This window comes from Spea bombifrons, chromosome 3 (genome assembly GCF_027358695.1).
Source record: "Spea bombifrons isolate aSpeBom1 chromosome 3, aSpeBom1.2.pri, whole genome shotgun sequence".
NCBI classification, from domain to species: domain Eukaryota; kingdom Metazoa; phylum Chordata; class Amphibia; order Anura; family Pelobatidae; genus Spea; species Spea bombifrons.
Window position 1 is genome coordinate 82,026,827 of NC_071089.1, and position 16,286 is coordinate 82,043,112.

Genomic DNA, 16,286 nt, shown 5'->3' on the forward strand with positions numbered 1-16,286 from the left:
GCCTTCAGCCAGTCTCACAACCACCACTACCGTGACCGCCTCAAGCTGGTTGCACCAACAGACACCACCACCGTCATCGGCCAATCTCGCATACACCCAAACCACGTTCAGTTCAGGCCAGTTGTCAACACAGACACCATCGTCGCCTTCCGCCAGTCTCACACACACCCATATCACAGTCACCTAAGGCCGGATGTGCCAAAAGACACCACCGTCGCCTTCAGCCAGTCTCACAAACACCACTACCATGACCGCCTCAAGCTGGTTGCACCAACAGACACCACCGCCGTCATCGGCCAGTCTCGCATACACCAATCCACATTCAGTTCAGGCCAGTTGTGCTCACGGACACCACCGTCGCCTTCAGCCAGTCTCACATACATCCATATTACAGTCACCTAAGGACAGATGTGCCAAAAGACACCACGTCGCCTTCAGCCAGTCTCACAACCACCACTACCATGACCGCCTCAAGCTGGTTGCACCAACAGACACCACCGTCGTCATCGGCCAGTCTCGCATACACCCAAACCACGTTCATTTCAGGCCGGTTGTGCCAATAGACACAACCGTCGCCTTCTGCCAGTCTCACATACACCCTATACACCCTTATCACGGTCACCTAAGGCCGGATGTGCCAAAAAACACCACCGTCGCCTTCAGCCAGTCTCACAACCAACACTACCATGACCACCTCAAGCTGGTTGCACCAACAGACACCACCGCCGTCTTCGGCCAATCTCACATACACCCAAACCACGTTCAGTTCAGCCTGGTTGTGCCAACATACACCACCGACGCATTCGGCCAGTCACACATACACCCATATCACGGTCACCTTAGGCCGGATGTGCCAAAAGACACCACCGTCGCCTTCAGCCAGTCTCACAACCACCACTACCGTGACCGCCTCAAGCTGGTTGCACCAACAGACACCACCGCCGTCATCGGCCAATCTCGCATACACCCAAACCGCGTTCAGTTCAGGCCAGTTGTAATCACAGACACCACCGTCGCCTTCAGCCAGTCTCACACACACCCATATCACAGTCACCTAAGGCCGGATGTGCCAAAAGACACCACCGTCGCCTTCAGCCAGTCTCACACACACCCATATCACAGTCACCTAAGGCCGGATGTGCCAAAAGACACCACCGTCGCCTTCAGCCAGTCTCACAAACACCACTACCATGACCGCCTGAAGCAGGTTGCACCAACAGACACCACCGCCGTCATCGGCCAGTCTCGCATACACCCAAACCAGGTTCAGTTCAGGCCAGTTGTCATCACAGACACCATCGTCGCCTTCCGCCACTCTCACACACACCCATATCACAGCCACCTAAGCCCGGATGTGCCAAAAGACACCACCGTCGCCTTCAGCCAGTCTCACAAACACCACTACCATGACCGCCTCAAGCTGGTTGCACCAACAGACACCACCGCCGTCATCGGCCAGTCTCGCATACACCAATCCACATTCAGTTCAGGCCAGTTGTGCTCACGGACACCACCGTCGCCTTCAGCCAGTTTCACATACATCCATATTACAGTCACCTAAGGACAGATGTGCCAAAAGACACCACGTCGCCTTCAGCCAGTCTCACAACCACCACTACCATGACCGCCTCAAGCTGGTTGCACCAACAGACACCACCGTCGTCATCGGCCAGCCTCGCATACACCCAAACCACGTTCATTTCAGGCCGGTTGTGCCAATAGACACCACCGTCGCCTTCTGCCAGTCTCACATACACCCTATACACCCTTATCACGGTCACCTAAGGCCGGATGTGCCAAAAGACACCACCGTCGCCTTCAGCCAGTCTCACAACCAACACTACCATGACCGCCTCAAGCTGGTTGCACCAACAGACACCACCGCCGTCTTCGGCCAATCTCACATACACCCAAACCACGTTCAGTTCAGCCTGGTTGTGCCAACAGACACCACCGACTCATTCGGCCAGTCACACATACACCCATATCACGGTCACCTTAGGCCGGATGTGCCAAAAGACACCACCGTCGCCTTCAGCCAGTCTCACAACCACCACTACCGTGACCGCCTCAAGCTGGTTGCACCAACAGACACCACCGCCGTCATCGGCCAATCTCGCATACACCCAAACCGCGTTCAGTTCAGGCCAGTTGTAATCACAGACACCACCGTCGCCTTCAGCCAGTCTCACACACACCCATATCACAGTCACCTAAGGCCGGATGTGCCAAAAGACACCACCGTCGCCTTCAGCCAGTCTCACAAACACCACTACCATTACCGCCTAAAGCTGGTTGCACCAACAGACACCACCGCCGTCATCGGCCAGTCTCGCATACACCCAAACCACATTCAGTTCAGGCCAGTTGTGCTCACAGACACCACCGTCGCCTTCAGCCAGTCTCACATACACCCATATTACAGTCACCTAAGGACAGATGTGCCAAAAGGCACCACGTTGCCTTCAGCCAGTCTCACAACCACCACTACCATGACCGCCTCAAGCTGGTTGCACCAAGAGACACCACCGCCGTCATCGGCCAGTCTCGCATACACCCAAACCACGTTCATTTCAGGCCGGTTGTGCCAATAGACACCACCGTCGCATTCTGCCAGTCTCACATACACCCTATACACCCTTATCACGGTCACTTAAGGCTGGATGTGCCAAAAGACACCGCTGTCGCCTTCAGCCAGTCTCACAACCACCACTACCGTGACCGCCTCAAGCTGGTTGCACCAACAGACACCACCGCCGTCATCGGCCAATCTCGCATACACCCAAACCCCGTTCAGTTCAGGCCAGTTGTAATCACAGACACCACCGTCGCCTTCAGCCAGTCTCACACACACCCATATCACAGTCACCTAAGGCCGGATGTGCCAAAAGACACCACCGTCGCCTTCAGCAAGTCTCACAACCACCACTACCATGACCGCCTCAAGGTGGTTGCACCAAGAGACACCACCGCCGTCATCGGCCAGTCTCACATACACCCAAACCACATTCAGTTCAGGCCAGTTGTGCTCACAGACACCACCGTCGCCTTCAGCCAGTCTCACATACACCCATATTACGGTCACCTAAGGACAGATGTGCCAAAAGACACCACGTCGCCTTCAGCCAGTCTCACAACCACCACTACCATGACCACCTGAAGCTGGTTGCACCAACAGACACCACCTCCGTCATCGGACAATCTCACATACACTCAAACCACGTTCATTTTAGGCCGGTTGTGCCAACAGACACCACCGTCGCCTTCTGCCAGTCTCACATACACCCTATACACCCTTATCACGGTCACCTAAGGCCGGATGTGCCAAAAGACACCACCGTCGCCTTCAGCCAGTCTCACAACCACCACTACCATGACCGCCTCAAGCTGGTTGCACCAACAGACACCACCTCCGTCATCGGCCAATCTCACATACACCCAAACCACGTTAATTTCAGGCTGGTTGTGCCAACAGACACCACAGTGGCCTTCAGCCAGTCTCACATACACCCATATCACGGTCGCCTTAGGCCGGATGAGCCAAAAGACACCACCGTCGCCTTCAGCCAGTCTCACAACCACCACTACCGTGACCGCCTCAAGCTGGTTGCACCAACAGACACCACCGCCGTCTTCGGCCAATCTCACATACACCCAAACCACGTTCAGTTCAGCCTGGTTGTGCCAACAGAAACCACAGACGCATTCGGCCAGTCTCACATACACCCATATCACGGTCACCTTAGGCCGGATGTGCCAAAAGATACCACCGTCGCCTTCAGCCAGTCTCACAACCACCACTACCGTGACCGCCTCAAGCTGGTTGCACCAACAGACACCACCGCCGTCATCGGCCAATCTTGCATACACCCAAACCACGTTCAGTTCAGGCCAGTTGTCATCACAGACACCACCGTCGCCTTCAGCCAGTCTCACAACCACCACTACCATGACCGCCTCAAGCTGGTTGCACCAACAGACACCACCGCCGTCATCGGCCAGTCTCGCATACACCCAAACCACGTTCGTTTCAGGCCGGTTGTGCCAATAGACACCACCGTCGCATTCTGCCAGTCTCACATACACCCTATACACCCTTATCACGGTCACCTAAGGCCGGATGTGCCAAAAGACACCACCGTCGCCTTCAGCCAGTCTCACAACCACCACTACCATGACCGCCTCAAGCTGGTTGCACCAACAGACACCACCGCCGTCTTCGGCCAATCTCACATACACCCAAACCACGTTCAGTTCAGCCTGGTTGTGCCAACAGACACCACCGACGCATTCGGCCAGTCTCACATACACCCATATCACGGTCACCTTAGGCCGGATGTGCCAAAAGACACCACCGTCGCCTTCAGCCAGACTCACAACCACCACTACCGTGACGGCCTCAAGCTGGTTGCACCAACAGACACTACCGTCGCCTTCAGCCAGTCTCACATACACCCATATTACGGTCACCTAAGGACAGATGTGCCAAAAGACACCACGTCGCCTTCAGCCAGTCTCACAACCACCACTACCATGACCACCTCAAGCTGGTTGCACCAACAGACACCACCTCCGTCATCGGACAATCTCACATACACCCAAACCACGTTCATTTCTGGCCGGTTGTGCCAACAGACACCAACGTCGCCTTTTGCCAGTCTTACATACACCCTATACACCCTTATCACGGTCACCTAAGGCCGGATGTGCCAAAAGACACCACCGTCGCCTTCAGCCAGTCTCACAACCACCACTACCATGACCGCCTCAAGCTGGTTGCACCAACAGAAACCACCGCCGTCTTCGGCCAATCTCACATACACCCAAACCACGTTCAGTTCAGCCTGGTTGTGCCAACAGACACCACCGACGCATTCGGCCAGTCTGACATACACCCATATCACGGTCGCCTTACGCCGGATGTGCCAAAAGACACCACCGTCGCCTTCAGCCACTCTCACAACCACCACTACCGTGACCGCCTCAAGCTGGTTGCACCAACAGACACCACCGCCGTCTTCGGCTAATCTCACATACACCTAAACCACGTTCAGTTCAGCCTGGTTGTGCCAACAGACACCACCGACGCATTCGGCCAGTCTCACATACACACATATCACGGTCACCTTAGGCCGGATGTGCCAAAAGACACCACCGTCGCCTTCAGCCAGTCTCACAACCACCACTACCGTGACCGCCTCAAGCTGGTTGCACCAACAGACACCACCGCCGTCATCTGCCAATCTCGCATACACCCAAACCACGTTCAGTTCAGGCCAGTTGTAATCACAGACACCACAGTCGCCTTCAGCCAGTCTCACACACACCCATATCACAGTCACCTAAGGCCGGATGTGCCAAAAGACACCACAGTCGCCTTCAGCCAATCTCACAACCACCACTACCATGACCGCCTCAAGCTGGTTGCACCAAGAGACACCACCGCCATCATCGGCCAGTCTCGCATACACCCAAACCACATTCAGTTCAGGTCAGTTGTGCTCACAGACACCACCGTCGCCTTCAGCCAGTCTCACATACACCCATATTACGGTCACCTAAGGACAGAGGTGCCAAAAGACACCACGTCGCCTTCAGCCAGTCTCACATCCACCACTACCATGACCGCCTGAAGCAGGTTGCACCAACAGACACCACCTCCGTCATCGGACAATCTCACATACACTCAAACCACGTTCATTTCAGGCCAGTTGTGCCAACAGACACCACCGTCGCATTCTGCCAGTCTCACATACACCCTATACACCCTTATCACGGTCACCTAAGGCCGGATGTGTCAAAAGACACCACCGTCGATTTCAGCCAGTCTCACAACCACCACTACCATGACCGCCTCAAGCTGGTTGCACCAACAGACACCACCTCCGTCATCGGCCAATCTCATATAAACCAAAACCACGTTAATTTCAGGCCGGTTGTGCCAACAGACACCACCGTCGCCTTCAGCCAGTCTCACAACCACCACTACCATGAACGCCTCAAGCTGGTTGCACCAAGAGACACCACCGCCGTCTTCGGCCAATCTCACATACACTCAAACCACGTTCATTTCAGGCCGGTTGTGCCAACAGACACCACCGTCGCCTTCGGCCAGTCTCACATACACCCTATACACCCATATCACGGTCACCTTAGGCCGGATGTGCCAAAAGACACCACCGTCGCCTTCAGCCACTCTCACAACCACCACTACCGTGACCGCCTCAAGCTGGTTGCACCAACAGACACCACCGCCGTCATCGGCCAATCTTGCATACACCCAAACCACGTTCAGTTCAGGCCAGTTGTAATCACAGACACCACCGTCGCCTTCAGCCAGTCTCACACACACCCATATCACAGTCACCTAAGGCCGGATGTGGCAAAAGACACCACCGTCGCCTTCAGCCAGTCTCACAACCACCACTACCATGACCGCCTCAAGCTGGTTGCACCAACAGACACCACCGCCGTCATCGGCCAGTCTCGCATACACCCAAACCACATTCAGTTCAGGCCAGTTGTGCTCACAGACACCACCGTCGCCTTCAGCCAGTCTCACATACACCCATATTACGGTCACCTAAGGACAGATGTGCCAAAAGACACCACGTCGCCTTCAGCCAGTCTCACAACCACCACTACCATGACCGCCTGAACTGGTTGCACCAACAGACACCACCTTCGTCATCGGACGATCTCACATACACCCAAACCACGTTAATTTCAGGCCGGTTGTGCCAACAGACAACACCGTCGCATTCAGCCAGTCTCACAACCACTACTACCATGACCGCCTCAAGCTGGTTGCACCAACAGACACCACCTCCGTCATCGGACAATCTCACATACACTCAAACCACGTTCATTTCAGGCCGGTTGTGCCAACAGACACCACCGTCGCCTTCTGCCAGTCTCACATACACCCTATATACCCTTATCACGGTCACCTAAGGCCGGATGTGCCAAAAGACACCACCGTCGCCTTCAGCCAGTCTCACAACCACCACTACCATGAACGCCTCAAGCTGGTTGCACCAACAGACACCACCTCCGTCATCGGACAATCTCACATACACTCAAACCACGTTCATTTCAGGCCGGTTGTGCCAACAGACACCACCGTCGCCTTCTGCCAGTCTCACATACACCCTATACACCCTTATCACGGTCACCTAAGGCCGGATGTGCCAAAAGACACCACCGTCGCCTTCATCCAGTCTCACAACCACCACTACCATGACCGCCTCAAGCTGGTTGCACCAACAGACACCACCTCCGTCATCGGCCAATCTCACAAACACCCGAACCACGTTAATTTCAGGCTGGTTGTGGCAACAGACACCACCGTCGCCTTCAGCCAGTCTCACATACACCCATATCACGGTCCCCTTAGGCCGGATGTGCCAAAAGACACCACCGTCGCCTTCAGCCAGTCTCACAACCACCACTACCGTGACCGCCTCAAGCTGGTTGCACCAAAAGACACCACCGCCATCTTCGGCCAATCTCACATACACCCAAACCACGTTAATTTCAGGCCGGTTGTGCCAACAGACACCACCGTCGCCTTCAGCCAGTCTCACAACCACCACTACCATGAACGCCTCAAGCTGGTTGCACCAACAGACACCACCTCCGTCATCGGACAATCTCACATACACTCAAACCATGTTCATTTCAGGCCGGTTGTGCCAACAGACACCACCGTCGCCTTCTGCCAGTCTCACATACACCCTATACACCCTTATCACGGTCACCTAAGGCCGGATGTGCCAAAAGACACCACCGTCGCCTTCAGCCAGTCTCACAACCACCACTACCATGACCGCCTCAAACTGGTTGCACCAACAGACACCACCTCCGTCATCGGCCAATCTCACATACACCCAAACCACGTTAATTTCAGGCCGGTTGTGCCAACAGACACCACCGTCGCCTTCAGCCAGTCTCACAACCACCACTACCATGAACGCCTCAAGCTGGTTGCACCAACAGACACCACCTCCGTCATCGGACAATCTCACATACACTCAAACCACGTTCATTTCAGGCCGGTTGTGCCAACAGACACCACCGTCGCCTTCTGCCAGTCTCACATACACCCTATACACCCTTATCACGGTCACCTAAGGCCGGATGTGCCAAAAGACACCACCGTCGCCTTCATCCAGTCTCACAACCACCACTACCATGACCGCCTCAAGCTGGTTGCACCAACAGACACCACCTCCGTCATCGGCCAATCTCACAAACACCCGAACCACGTTAATTTCAGGCTGGTTGTGGCAACAGACACCACCGTCGCCTTCAGCCAGTCTCACATACACCCATATCACGGTCCCCTTAGGCCGGATGTGCCAAAAGACACCACCGTCGCCTTCAGCCAGTCTCACAACCACCACTACCGTGACCGCCTCAAGCTGGTTGCACCAAAAGACACCACCGCCATCTTCGGCCAATCTCACATACACCCAAACCACGTTAATTTCAGGCCGGTTGTGCCAACAGACACCACCGTCGCCTTCAGCCAGTCTCACAACCACCACTACCATGAACGCCTCAAGCTGGTTGCACCAACAGACACCACCTCCGTCATCGGACAATCTCACATACACTCAAACCACGTTCATTTCAGGCCGGTTGTGCCAACAGACACCACCGTCGCCTTCTGCCAGTCTCACATACACCCTATACACCCTTATCACGGTCACCTAAGGCCGGATGTGCCAAAAGACACCACCGTCGCCTTCAGCCAGTCTCACAACCACCACTACCATGACCGCCTCAAACTGGTTGCACCAACAGACACCACCTCCGTCATCGGCCAATCTCACATACACCCAAACCACGTTAATTTCAGGCCGGTTGTGCCAACAGACACCACCGTCGCCTTCAGCCAGTCTCACAACCACCACTACCATGAACGCCTCAAGCTGGTTGCACCAACAGACACCACCTCCGTCATCGGACAATCTCACATACACTCAAACCACGTTCATTTCAGGCCGGTTGTGCCAACAGACACCACCGTCGCCTTCTGCCAGTCTCACATACACCCTATACACCCTTATCACGGTCACCTAAGGCCGGATGTGCCAAAAGACACCACCGTCGCCTTCAGCCAGTCTCACAAACACCACTACCATGACCGCCTCAAGCTGGTTGCACCAACAGACACCACCGCCGTCATCGGCCAGTCTCGCATACACCAAAACCACATTCAGTTCAGGCCAGTTGTGCTCACAGACACCACCGTCGCCTTCAGCCAGTCTCACATACACCCATATTACAGTCACCTAAGGACAGATGTGCCAAAAGACACCACGTCGCCTTCAGCCAGTCTCACAACCACCACTACCATGACCGCCTCAAGCTGGTTGCACCAAGAGACACCACCGCCGTCATCGGCCAGTCTCGCATACACCCAAACCACGTTCATTTCAGGCCGGTTGTGCCAATAGACACCACCGTCGCATTCTGCCAGTTTCACATACACCCTATACACCCTTATCACGGTCACCTAAGGCCGGATGTGCCAAAAGACACCACCGTCGCCTTCAGCCAGTCTCACAACCACCACTACCATGACCGCCTCAAGCTGGTTGCACCAACAGACACCACCGCCGTCTTCGGCCAATCTCACATACACCCAAACCACGTTCAGTTCAGCCTGGTTGTGCCAACAGACACCACCGACGCATTCGGCCAGTCTCACATACACCCATATCACGGTCACCTTAGGCCGGATGTGCCAAAAGACACCACCGTCGCCTTCAGCCAGTCTCACAACCACCACTACCGTGACCGCCTCAAGCTGGTTGCACCAACAGACACCACCGCCATCGGCCAATCTCGCATACACCCAAACCACGTTCAGTTCAGGCCAGTTGTGCTCACAGACACCACCGTCGCCTTCAGCCAGTCTCACATACACCCATATTACGGTCACCTAAGGACAGATGTGCCAAAAGACACCACGTCGCCTTCAGCCAGTCTCACAACCACCACTACCATGACCGCCTGAAGCTTGTTGCACCAACAGACACCACCTCCGTCATCGAACAATCTCACATACACTCAAACCACGTTCATTTCAGGCCGGTTGTGGCAACAGACACCACCGTCGCCTTCTGCCAGTCTCACATACACCCTATACACCCTTATCACGGTCACCTAGGGCCAGATGTGCCAAAAGACACCACCGTCGCCTTCAGCCAGTCTCACAACCACCACTACCATGACCGCCTCAAGCTGGTTGCACCAACAGACACCACCTACGTCATCGGCCAATCTCACCTACACCCAAACCACGTTAATTTCAGGCTGGTTGTGCCAACAGACACCACAGTCACCTTCAGCCAGTCTCACATACACCCATATCACGGTCGCCTTAGGCCGGATGTGCCAAAAGACACCACCGTCGCCTTCAGCCACTCTCACAACCACCACTACCGTGAACGCCTCAAGCTGGTTGCACCAACAGACACCACCGCCGTCATCGGCCAATCTTGCATACACCCAAACCACGTTCAGTTCAGGCCAGTTGTAATCACAGACACCACCGTCGCCTTCAGCCAGTCTCACATACACCCATATTACGGTCACCTAAGGACAGATGTGCCAAAAGACACCACGTCGCCTTCAGCCAGTCTCACAACCACCACTACCATGACCGCCTGAAGCTGGTTGCACCAACAGACACCACTTCCGTCATCTGACAATCTCACATACACCCAAACCACGCTAATTTCAGGCCGGTTGTGCCAACAGACACCACCGTCGCCTTCTGCCAGTCTCACATACACCCTATACACCCTTATCACGGTCACCTAAGGCCGGATGTGCCAAAAGACACCACCGTCGCCTTCAGCCAGTCTCACAACCACCACTACCATGACCGCCTCAAGCTGGTTGCACCAACAGACACCACCGCCGTCTTCGGCCAATCTCACATACACCCAAACCACGTTCAGTTCAGCCTAGTTGTGCCAACAGACACCACCAACGCATTCGGCCTGTCTCACATCCACACATATCACGGTCACCTTAGGCCGGATGTGCCAAAACACACCACCGTCGCCTTCAGCCAGTCTCACAACCACCACTACCGTGACCGCCTCAAGCTGGTTGCACCAACAGACACCACCACCGTCATCGGCCAATCTCGCATACACCCAAACCACGTTCAGTTCAGGCCAGTTGTCAACACAGACACCATCGTCGCCTTCCGCCAGTCTCACACACACCCATATCACAGTCACCTAAGGCCGGATGTGCCAAAAGACACCACCGTCGCCTTCAGCCAGTCTCACAAACACCACTACCATGACCGCCTCAAGCTGGTTGCACCAACAGACACCACCGCCGTCATCGGCCAGTCTCGCATACACCAATCCACATTCAGTTCAGGCCAGTTGTGCTCACGGACACCACCGTCGCCTTCAGCCAGTCTCACATACATCCATATTACAGTCACCTAAGGACAGATGTGCCAAAAGACACCACGTCGCCTTCAGCCAGTCTCACAACCACCACTACCATGACCGCCTCAAGCTGGTTGCACCAACAGACACCACCGTCGTCATCGGCCAGTCTCGCATACACCCAAACCACGTTCATTTCAGGCCGGTTGTGCCAATAGACACAACCGTCGCCTTCTGCCAGTCTCACATACACCCTATACACCCTTATCACGGTCACCTAAGGCCGGATGTGCCAAAAAACACCACCGTCGCCTTCAGCCAGTCTCACAACCAACACTACCATGACCACCTCAAGCTGGTTGCACCAACAGACACCACCGCCGTCTTCGGCCAATCTCACATACACCCAAACCACGTTCAGTTCAGCCTGGTTGTGCCAACATACACCACCGACGCATTCGGCCAGTCACACATACACCCATATCACGGTCACCTTAGGCCGGATGTGCCAAAAGACACCACCGTCGCCTTCAGCCAGTCTCACAACCACCACTACCGTGACCGCCTCAAGCTGGTTGCACCAACAGACACCACCGCCGTCATCGGCCAATCTCGCATACACCCAAACCGCGTTCAGTTCAGGCCAGTTGTAATCACAGACACCACCGTCGCCTTCAGCCAGTCTCACACACACCCATATCACAGTCACCTAAGGCCGGATGTGCCAAAAGACACCACCGTCGCCTTCAGCCAGTCTCACACACACCCATATCACAGTCACCTAAGGCCGGATGTGCCAAAAGACACCACCGTCGCCTTCAGCCAGTCTCACAAACACCACTACCATGACCGCCTGAAGCAGGTTGCACCAACAGACACCACCGCCGTCATCGGCCAGTCTCGCATACACCCAAACCAGGTTCAGTTCAGGCCAGTTGTCATCACAGACACCATCGTCGCCTTCCGCCACTCTCACACACACCCATATCACAGCCACCTAAGCCCGGATGTGCCAAAAGACACCACCGTCGCCTTCAGCCAGTCTCACAAACACCACTACCATGACCGCCTCAAGCTGGTTGCACCAACAGACACCACCGCCGTCATCGGCCAGTCTCGCATACACCAATCCACATTCAGTTCAGGCCAGTTGTGCTCACGGACACCACCGTCGCCTTCAGCCAGTTTCACATACATCCATATTACAGTCACCTAAGGACAGATGTGCCAAAAGACACCACGTCGCCTTCAGCCAGTCTCACAACCACCACTACCATGACCGCCTCAAGCTGGTTGCACCAACAGACACCACCGTCGTCATCGGCCAGCCTCGCATACACCCAAACCACGTTCATTTCAGGCCGGTTGTGCCAATAGACACCACCGTCGCCTTCTGCCAGTCTCACATACACCCTATACACCCTTATCACGGTCACCTAAGGCCGGATGTGCCAAAAGACACCACCGTCGCCTTCAGCCAGTCTCACAACCAACACTACCATGACCGCCTCAAGCTGGTTGCACCAACAGACACCACCGCCGTCTTCGGCCAATCTCACATACACCCAAACCACGTTCAGTTCAGCCTGGTTGTGCCAACAGACACCACCGACTCATTCGGCCAGTCACACATACACCCATATCACGGTCACCTTAGGCCGGATGTGCCAAAAGACACCACCGTCGCCTTCAGCCAGTCTCACAACCACCACTACCGTGACCGCCTCAAGCTGGTTGCACCAACAGACACCACCGCCGTCATCGGCCAATCTCGCATACACCCAAACCGCGTTCAGTTCAGGCCAGTTGTAATCACAGACACCACCGTCGCCTTCAGCCAGTCTCACACACACCCATATCACAGTCACCTAAGGCCGGATGTGCCAAAAGACACCACCGTCGCCTTCAGCCAGTCTCACAAACACCACTACCATTACCGCCTAAAGCTGGTTGCACCAACAGACACCACCGCCGTCATCGGCCAGTCTCGCATACACCCAAACCACATTCAGTTCAGGCCAGTTGTGCTCACAGACACCACCGTCGCCTTCAGCCAGTCTCACATACACCCATATTACAGTCACCTAAGGACAGATGTGCCAAAAGGCACCACGTTGCCTTCAGCCAGTCTCACAACCACCACTACCATGACCGCCTCAAGCTGGTTGCACCAAGAGACACCACCGCCGTCATCGGCCAGTCTCGCATACACCCAAACCACGTTCATTTCAGGCCGGTTGTGCCAATAGACACCACCGTCGCATTCTGCCAGTCTCACATACACCCTATACACCCTTATCACGGTCACTTAAGGCTGGATGTGCCAAAAGACACCGCTGTCGCCTTCAGCCAGTCTCACAACCACCACTACCGTGACCGCCTCAAGCTGGTTGCACCAACAGACACCACCGCCGTCATCGGCCAATCTCGCATACACCCAAACCCCGTTCAGTTCAGGCCAGTTGTAATCACAGACACCACCGTCGCCTTCAGCCAGTCTCACACACACCCATATCACAGTCACCTAAGGCCGGATGTGCCAAAAGACACCACCGTCGCCTTCAGCAAGTCTCACAACCACCACTACCATGACCGCCTCAAGGTGGTTGCACCAAGAGACACCACCGCCGTCATCGGCCAGTCTCACATACACCCAAACCACATTCAGTTCAGGCCAGTTGTGCTCACAGACACCACCGTCGCCTTCAGCCAGTCTCACATACACCCATATTACGGTCACCTAAGGACAGATGTGCCAAAAGACACCACGTCGCCTTCAGCCAGTCTCACAACCACCACTACCATGACCACCTGAAGCTGGTTGCACCAACAGACACCACCTCCGTCATCGGACAATCTCACATACACTCAAACCACGTTCATTTTAGGCCGGTTGTGCCAACAGACACCACCGTCGCCTTCTGCCAGTCTCACATACACCCTATACACCCTTATCACGGTCACCTAAGGCCGGATGTGCCAAAAGACACCACCGTCGCCTTCAGCCAGTCTCACAACCACCACTACCATGACCGCCTCAAGCTGGTTGCACCAACAGACACCACCTCCGTCATCGGCCAATCTCACATACACCCAAACCACGTTAATTTCAGGCTGGTTGTGCCAACAGACACCACAGTGGCCTTCAGCCAGTCTCACATACACCCATATCACGGTCGCCTTAGGCCGGATGAGCCAAAAGACACCACCGTCGCCTTCAGCCAGTCTCACAACCACCACTACCGTGACCGCCTCAAGCTGGTTGCACCAACAGACACCACCGCCGTCTTCGGCCAATCTCACATACACCCAAACCACGTTCAGTTCAGCCTGGTTGTGCCAACAGAAACCACAGACGCATTCGGCCAGTCTCACATACACCCATATCACGGTCACCTTAGGCCGGATGTGCCAAAAGATACCACCGTCGCCTTCAGCCAGTCTCACAACCACCACTACCGTGACCGCCTCAAGCTGGTTGCACCAACAGACACCACCGCCGTCATCGGCCAATCTTGCATACACCCAAACCACGTTCAGTTCAGGCCAGTTGTCATCACAGACACCACCGTCGCCTTCAGCCAGTCTCACAACCACCACTACCATGACCGCCTCAAGCTGGTTGCACCAACAGACACCACCGCCGTCATCGGCCAGTCTCGCATACACCCAAACCACGTTCGTTTCAGGCCGGTTGTGCCAATAGACACCACCGTCGCATTCTGCCAGTCTCACATACACCCTATACACCCTTATCACGGTCACCTAAGGCCGGATGTGCCAAAAGACACCACCGTCGCCTTCAGCCAGTCTCACAACCACCACTACCATGACCGCCTCAAGCTGGTTGCACCAACAGACACCACCGCCGTCTTCGGCCAATCTCACATACACCCAAACCACGTTCAGTTCAGCCTGGTTGTGCCAACAGACACCACCGACGCATTCGGCCAGTCTCACATACACCCATATCACGGTCACCTTAGGCCGGATGTGCCAAAAGACACCACCGTCGCCTTCAGCCAGACTCACAACCACCACTACCGTGACGGCCTCAAGCTGGTTGCACCAACAGACACTACCGTCGCCTTCAGCCAGTCTCACATACACCCATATTACGGTCACCTAAGGACAGATGTGCCAAAAGACACCACGTCGCCTTCAGCCAGTCTCACAACCACCACTACCATGACCACCTCAAGCTGGTTGCACCAACAGACACCACCTCCGTCATCGGACAATCTCACATACACCCAAACCACGTTCATTTCTGGCCGGTTGTGCCAACAGACACCAACGTCGCCTTTTGCCAGTCTTACATACACCCTATACACCCTTATCACGGTCACCTAAGGCCGGATGTGCCAAAAGACACCACCGTCGCCTTCAGCCAGTCTCACAACCACCACTACCATGACCGCCTCAAGCTGGTTGCACCAACAGAAACCACCGCCGTCTTCGGCCAATCTCACATACACCCAAACCACGTTCAGTTCAGCCTGGTTGTGCCAACAGACACCACCGACGCATTCGGCCAGTCTGACATACACCCATATCACGGTCGCCTTACGCCGGATGTGCCAAAAGACACCACCGTCGCCTTCAGCCACTCTCACAACCACCACTACCGTGACCGCCTCAAGCTGGTTGCACCAACAGACACCACCGCCGTCTTCGGCTAATCTCACATACACCTAAACCACGTTCAGTTCAGCCTGGTTGTGCCAACAGACACCACCGACGCATTCGGCCAGTCTCACATACACACATATCACGGTCACCTTAGGCCGGATGTGCCAAAAGACACCACCGTCGCCTTCAGCCAGTCTCACAACCACCACTACCGTGACCGCCTCAAGC